We start from the raw sequence: 8,646 nt of genomic DNA on the forward strand, positions 1-8,646 counted from the left end.
GAAGTGGTCACGTGCCTGCATTTGTTATACCAGGAGGCATTGTGAGAAATTGGGAAGCCATTGATGTTCCTTTAGTCATGCATGCTTCCATGTAATGTGTCTTCTTGCTCATGTTTTTCTTGTTTTCAAAATAACAATCCTTTCGCTCTGCCCAAGGCGAAAGTGATATCATTGTAAGGGCGTGTTTGTTTCGGCATTGCCGTTTTCAATAAAAGTTGTCGTTTTTCTCACGACTCCTTGTTTTTTTTACTTTTTAGTGCCTTTTTCTTGGAAATAATGGTAATGCCAGAAAAAACCAAAACATTTGTTATTTTCTTATTAATTTCAAAAATCTGCATAGAAAAACTTTTTTCTGAAATCATTCCAATCATATTATGCAGATTGAACCATAATAAACCCGTTGAACACAGTGACCCTATGGTTCCTCCAAATTTTGAATTCCCTGTATATGAAGCTGAAGATGAGGATAATGATGATGAAGAGATACCGTATGAGATCACTCGACTGCTCGAGCAAGAAAGAAGAGCCATTCAGCCTCACCAGGAAGAAATTGAGCTTATCAACCTGGGTACTGAAGAAAACAAGCGAGAAATCAAGATCGGTGTTGCACTTGAGCCAGAAGTAAAAAAGAAGATCATTCAGCTTCCCCATGATTATCCAGACGTCTTTGCATGGTCCTATGAAGATATGCCGGGTCTAGATCCCAAGATTGTGGAACATCGGATACCGACAAGACCTGAATGTCCTCCTGTCAAGCAGAAATTGAGAAGGTCTCGTCCAGACATGGCTCTTAAGATCAAGGCTGAAGTGCAAAAGCAAATTGATGCGGGTTTCCTCATGACAGCTGAATACCCTGAGTGGATTGCCAACATCGTACCAGTACCAAAGAAAGATGGGAAAGTCCGAATGTGTGTTGATTACAGAGACTTGAACAAAGCCAGTCCGAAAGATAACTTCCCATTGCCTCACATTGACGTGCTTGTTGACAGTACTGCTCAATCCAAAGTGTTCTCCTTCATGGATGGTTTCTCCGGTTATAATCAGATACGAATGTCTCCTGAAGATAGAGAAAAGACGTCCTTCATCACTCCGTGGGGAACGTTCTGTTATAAAGTGATGTCGTTTGGCTTGATAAATGCTGGTGCTACCTATCAAAGGGGTATGACTACTCTGTTTCATGATATGATTCACAAAGAGATTGAAGTATATGTTGATGACATGATTGTAAAGTCAAGTGATGAAGAACAGCATGTTGTGTATTTGGAAAAGATGTTTGAAAGACTAAGAAAATACAAGCTGCGGTTGAATCCTAACAAGTGTACATTTGGTGTATGATCTGGAAAGTTGCTAGGCTTCATTGTCAGCCAAAGAGGCATTGAAGTTGATCCTGACAAAGTCCGAGCCATCAGAGAGATGCCGGCCCCTCAAACTGAGAAGCAAGTCAGAGGTTTCCTCGGACGTCTGAATTACATTTCAAGATTTATATCTCACATGACCACTACTTGTGGACCAATTTTCAAATTGCTCAGAAAGAACCAGCCTGTCGTATGGAATGATGAATGTCAGGAAGCTTTTGATAGCATTAAAGAATACCTGTTGGAGCCACCTATCCTTGTCCCACCAGTGGAAGGAAGACCTTTGATTATGTATCTGTCAGTGTTAGATGATTCAGTGGGTTGTGTTCTCGGTCAGCAAGATGAGACTGGTAAGAAAGAGCATGCTATCTACTATCTGAGCAAGAAGTTCACCGACTGTGAGACTCGGTATACAATGCTTGAAAAGACCTGTTGTGCTTTAGCCTGGGCTGCCAAACGCCTGCGTCATTACATGGTGAATCATACAACTTGGTTGATATCCCGAATGGATCCAATCAAGTACATCTTTGAAAAGCCTGCTGTTACTGGGAAGATTGCGCGTTGGCAAATGTTGTTGTCTGAATATGATATTGTGTACAAAGCTCAGAAAGCAATCAAAGGAAGTGTCCTTGCTGAGCATCTTGCTTGTCAGCCTCTTGATGATTACCAGCCAATTAAGTTTGATTTCCCTGATGAAGAAGTTATGTATCTGAAGGCAAAAGACTGTGAAGAGCCACTGATCAATGAAGGGCCAGATCCCAATAGCAAATGGGGATTGGTGTTTGATGGAGCTGTTAATGTTTATGGTAAAGGAATTGGAGCCATCGTTGTAACTCCGCAGGGGCACCACATTCCTTTCACCGCTCGAATAACTTTTGAATGCACAAACAACATAGCTGAATATGAAGCATGCATCTTGGGCATTGAAGAAGCCCTTGACCTGAGAATTAAGCACCTTGACATCTATGGAGATTCTGCACTTGTTATCAATCAGATAAAGGGTGAATGGGAGACTCATCATGAGAAGCTGATCCCTTACCGTGACTATGCAAGACGTCTGTTGACATACTTTACCAAGGTTGAGCTGCACCACATCCCTCGGGATGAAAATCAGATGGCTGATGCTCTTGCTACCTTGTCTTCCATGTTCCGTGTCAATCACTGGAATGATGTGCCTGTAATCAAAGTGCAGCGTCTTGACAGACCCGCTCATGTGTTTACCATTGAAAATATGCCAGATCAGGCTAAGGAAGATGTGAATGATAAAAAGCCTTGGTATTACAACATCAAACAATTCTTGCAGAATCATGAATATCCAACGGGTGCTTCCAACAGGGATAAAAAGACCTTGAGACGATGGGCTAGCAAATTCCTTCTGGACGGAGAAATCCTATACAAGAGGAACTACGACATGGTCTTGTTGAGATGTGTTGATAAACAAGAAGCTGAGAAATTGATGCATGATGTACATGACGGTACCTTTGGGACCCATGCTTCGGGTCACACCATGTCATGAAAACTGTTAAGAGCCGGCTATTACTGGATAACTATGGAACGTGACTGCCACAAGCATGCTAAAAGATGCCACAAATGTCAAATTTATGCTGATAAGATCCATGTGCCTCCACATGCCCTCAATGTTATATCTTCCCCATGGCCTTTCTCTATGTGGGGCATTGACATGATCGGAAGGATTGAACCGAAGGCTTCCAATGGACATCGTTTCATTCTAGTGGCGATTGACTACTTCACCAAGTGGGTTGAGGCTGCCTCCTATGCAAATGTGACCAAACAAGTGGTTGTCAAGTTTATCAAGAATAACATCATCTGTCGATATGGTGTTCCCAACAAGATCATCACTGACAACGGTTCCAATCTGAACAATAGCATGATGCAAGCTTTATGCGAAGAATTTAAGATTGAACATCACAACTCTTCTCCTTATAGACCCCAGATGAATGGTGCAGTTGAGGCCGCTAACAAGAACATCAAGAAGATTGTTCAGAAGATGGTCACTACTTACAAAGACTGGCATGAAATGTTACCTTTTGCCCTGCATGGTTACCGTACTACAGTGCGCAGTTCAACCGGGGCAACTCCCTTCTCTCTGGTATATGGTATGGAAGCAGTTCTCCCTCTGGAAGTGGAGATTCCATCTCTCCGAGTGATCATGGAAGCAAAGTTAACTGAGGCTGAATGGTGTCAAAGTCGGTATGACCAGTTGAATCTGATTGAAGAGAAACGTATGGATGCTATGACTCATGGACAGTTGTATCAAGTGCGAATGAAGAATGCTTTTGACAAGAAAGTCCGACCTCGAGAATTCAAGGAAGGCGAACTTGTATTGAAAAGAAGAATAAGCCAGCAACCCGACCCAAGGGGCAAGTGGACACCTAACTATGAAGGTCCTTATGTTGTCAAGAAGGCTTTCTCTGGTGGTGCTTTGATTCTTACACACATGGATGGTGTTGAACTCCCAAATCCTGTTAATGCCGATATAGTCAAGAAATACTTTGTCTAGAAAGAAAAGAACAGCGTGGTAGGTCGAAAACCCGAAAGGGCGGCCTAGGCAAAAATGCGCTTCCCGGTGGATCGAAAACCCGAAAGGGCGATCCAGGCAAAAGTTAGGGACAAAAAAAATGAATATGAAAGAGCTCGCTGAGATTGTACGCAACTCAGGCAAGAATGAGCGCCTCGATGAGCCGAAAACCCGAAAGGGCGGTTCATGCAAAAATGAGGTTGATAAAAGACAAGTAACTATATCTGGCAAATAACCATCACCCTTGGGGCATCTGCAACTGTCAATGATCGTCTTCATCAGAGGCTTCTGTACTTGTGAATTCAAAATTTCTATGAAATGTAGCGGTCATCGTGTTCAATGTATCACCAACCAATAAAATTACCATTTTCCAAGCTTTGTAAATCCGTGAAGTCACGCCTTTGGCAGACTCTCACTCTTTTACATCAATTTGAGCCTTTCTGCTGTTTGAAACTCTATTTTTCTTTCTACTTTCAATGCTTTATACAAAACAATTTCTTTCTCTTTGATAATGTCGATGTCTGAAACAAACATTTTTGAAAATTAAAAAAATCTTTTCTGTCTATTTTGAAAGCAAACCTGAGCAATAGGGTACATTTCAATGAACATGCATGAATAAATGAATGTCAATGTTTCTTTCAATACATGTTACAAGCAGGTTACTCCCCAGGATGGTCTGTGGTCAATGGCAAGAATGAAAAAACAGAATGAAAATGAAAATGAAAAAATGAAAAATGAAAATAAAAAGCTCGCTAAGTTGAAAACCCGAAAGGGCGGCTTAGGCAAAAATGAGCACCCCGCTGATTGACAACCTATGAAGGCAATTCAGGCAAAAATGGGGCAATGAAAAGAATCTATTCCCCGGTGAATCGAAAACCCGAAAGGGCGGTTCAGGCAAAAGTGGGGTTTGAAAATAAAAAAATGAAAAATGAAAAGAGTATAAAAGCATTGACCTCAGATGCGAACATCCAATGTATACCCAGCACTGACACGCCTAGCAATGGCGACCTGTATCCAAGAACCTTCCAAGGGTCCTCTTTTACAAGTTTTATTGCCCTCAGCCATGGTTTCGATACGTCTCTCAACGACGGTCTCTCCAAAGAGGTTTTCCCCCTGTGAATATGTTGCAGCACGAGCCACTACGTGCCCAATCTTCCAATGTTTTGTCTATCTCTGTGAAACTTTCTCTGTCAAATTACAAACCAATCATGCATTTCAAGCATTCATACATGCATAATCATGCATTTTATGTGCTCATACATCCAATAATCTTGCTATACCATACATACATGTTGCATGTCCAACTGTCAACTGTCAAATTCAATGCCAATGTCAATGTTAAATGTTAAATGTCAATGTCAAATGTCAATGTTAAATGTCAAATGTCAATGTCAAATGTCAATGTCAAATGTTAATGTCAAATGCCAATGTCAATGTCAAATGTTAAATGTCAATGCCAAATGTCAATGTTAAATGTCAAATGTCAATGTCAAATGTCAATGTCAAATGTTAATGTCAAATGCCAATGTCAATGTCAAATGTTAAATGTCAATGTCAAATGTCAATGTTAAATGTCAATGTCAATGTCAAATGTTAATGTCAAATGCCAATGTCAATGTCAAATGTTAAATGTCAATGTCAAATGTCAATGTCAAATGTCAATGTCAATTGCCGAGCCAATGTCAATGTCAATGTCAATGTCAATGTCAATTTCAATTGCCAAGCCAATGTCAATGTCAATGTCAATTTCAATTGCCAAGCCAATGTCAATGTCAATTTCAATGTCAATGTCAATATCTAATGTCAATGTCAATGTCGATGTCAATTTTCAACTCAAATCAATGTCAATTTACTCTTGGGCCAACAAAAATGGTCATGTCTATTTGCAAATCGGGTCAATGACAATTTACCCTCAATTGGTATCTTGTTAAACCAAACACTCAATTTGTATCTTGTTACTGGTCAAGTGCCAGGTTCAATTCAAAAAGAACCACTTGTACCTGCTTATATGTCTATGTTTCCGGTCAAACGGCAAGTTCGATCCAAAGAACAGTTTGTACCCTTTGCTTATGTTTTGTTTCCGGTCAAACGGCAAGTTCGATCCAAAGAACAGTTTGCACCTGCTTACATGTTGTGGTATTGATCAAGTGGCAAGTTCGATCCAAAGAACAGCTTGTATCTACCCTCTGTCTATGTCTCCGATCAAGTGGCAAGTTCGATCCAAAGAACAGCTTGTATCCATTTCTTGTTTGTATTTCTTGGTCAAGTGGCAAGTTCGATCCAAAGAACAGCTTGTACCTATCTTTTGTTTGTATTCTCTCGGTCAAGTGGCAAGTTCGATCCAAAGAACAGCTTGTACCCATCTCTTGTTTGTATCTCTCGGTCAAGTGGCAAGTTCGATCCAAAGAACAGCTTGTACCTGTCTATTTGTTGCCCGTTCTTTCTACCTTGATGTCTATAAATCCTTGGGTGGTGTGACACAGCCCGTAGATTCCGGTTCGATTGTCTTGCATTCATAAATGAAATATTGCATGGCATTCATGTTTTTGAAAATCTGAAAACGTATTTTTATGTCCAAAAGCAGTGCAAATGTTAATATTTAAGTATCTTCGTCCCGTCAATTCTAAGACTTCGTCTCTTGACTCCCCGGACAAAGAAACTTAAATAGGGGCAGCTGTTATACCCTAATTTTGGACCTAAAAATACTTGTTCAATTCTTCGTTTCTTGCATTATAAGTCATTTGATATGTCTCTGATCAATTGCATCTCTCTCTACATTTTATTTCAACGTTGTTTGCAAAATTCACATGTAAGGGTATTTTAGTCATTTCCTGCATTTAACTCATTTTAATCCTTGAAAATTGTTTGAGTCTTTTAAATTGGTTCGTATAAATCCTTGTTTCAATCTCGTGTCAAAATTCACTTCAAAAATATCAGTTGAGTCATTTTTTTAGTCAGTTTAGCCCCTAGGGGCATTTTAGTCATTTCATGTGATAAAATTTCTTTTCAGTCTTTTAAAAATTTGTTTGAGTCTTTTCATTTGGTTAGAATAAGTCTTCATTTCAATTCTATGTCAGAATCCATTTCAAAATTCGCATTTGAAGTCATTTTGAGTCAGTTTTGCCCCTAGGGGCATTTTAGTCTTTTCATGTGTTAAAACCCTGTTTAAAATTCTAAAAATTGTCTCTGAGTCTCTTAATTCGCTTGTATAAATTCTTGCTTTAATTTCCTGTTAAAAATCCATTTTAAAATTTCATCTGAGTCATTTTTAGTCGTTTTAAGCCCCCAGGGGCATTTTGGTCATTTCACATAATATTCCTGATTCGTTTTAATCTGCTTTGTTGTTTTTAATCGTCTCGCTTTACGTTAATTTTCATTTTTACTTTTTCAATTCAATTTTAGTTTTAATTTTCATTTTAGTCCGCGCACTTTCGTTATTTACATTTTAATCCCTTTTAAGTTTGTTAGAGTCCAAGTGCCACGTGTCCAAATGTTATTGGTCTTTAAAAGTTTGTTACAAGTCAAGTCCATGTGGCATTTCCTCATTGGTCCAAGTGTCCCTTTCATCACCTATATAAGTCAAACTTGTGGTCAATTTTTCAATATTCAATCACTTTCCACAAAAAATCACAAAATAATAAAAAAATCAATTCCTTTCTTCCCTCTCCTTTTCTCTCACGTGAGACTAACTCACTCCACCACAATCACTTTTTTTCCTCCATAACCACCACCACAACCAACTTTCAACCACCACAACAAACTTTCTCCTCCACCCTAACTAACTCCTCCAACCTCCATAACCACCATAAACAACCACAAAACCATTACAACTTCATCTTCAACCTTCACCAATTCTCCATAACCAAACCTTCAACTCCCATCTTCATCTTCAACAATCAAAAGCTTCAATCAATTCACAAAATCACATCATTTTGAACGCAAATCACAGTCCAGAATCGCAAAAGGATCACACACCGGAACCGCAACGGAATTGAGGAAGAAGAAGGAGTTAGGACGCAAGCGACATCGACGGAACAGAGGTAATGTTTCTTTACCTTTCTTGCTCCAATTTCGTGGCTGTAATTGCTGTTGTTGAAGCTTTGTTCTTCGAATTCGTGAAAAGTATCGATAGATCCGTAAAGAGGAAAGAATTTCGAGCAAAAAGATGTAAGAAAATTCGGTTTACAAAGGTTTTGAACTCCGGCCACCGTGCCGGTGCCGGAGCTCTTTGCCGGAATCCTTTTCTCTTCGCCGGAATACTAATGAAGGAGATGAAGCTTGGTTTAGAGAGAGGGAGCCGTAATGCTTTAGAGAGAGGAAGGAAAATGCATATAAGCTTTTCTTCACGTGATGGTTGTTTTAAGTTGTTGTTGTTCCCTTTTATTCCATGCATGCCGTCCACCATATTATCATGCTCCCTCTCTGTCCTGGTCTTGTGATTAATCAAGTGGCTCCTGAAGCTTCTCTGTGGGCTTGGGCCTTTGTTTCTTTGCTGACTTCATTTTTTGCTCTAATTTTTGCTATTTTGGTACTGATAATTGCTAGTTACACTTTCTGCGTATCTTCTTTTCATAATAAAATTCCAAGAAAATTACTGTTGGTTTTTGATGCTTTTTTGAGGTTTCTTGATAATTCTTGCATGTTGAATCTTGGTTAAAAATGTGTGAAAAAAAAATATTTGGTTAATTGTTTTTTTTGTTGTTAAAATGTTGCTAAGAATTTGTAAGAATCCTTGAAGATCTTGTAGACCTT

This window comes from Medicago sativa, chromosome 8 (genome assembly GCF_051527215.1).
Source record: "Medicago sativa cultivar Bolivia chromosome 8, Bolivia_mono, whole genome shotgun sequence".
NCBI classification, from domain to species: domain Eukaryota; kingdom Viridiplantae; phylum Streptophyta; class Magnoliopsida; order Fabales; family Fabaceae; genus Medicago; species Medicago sativa.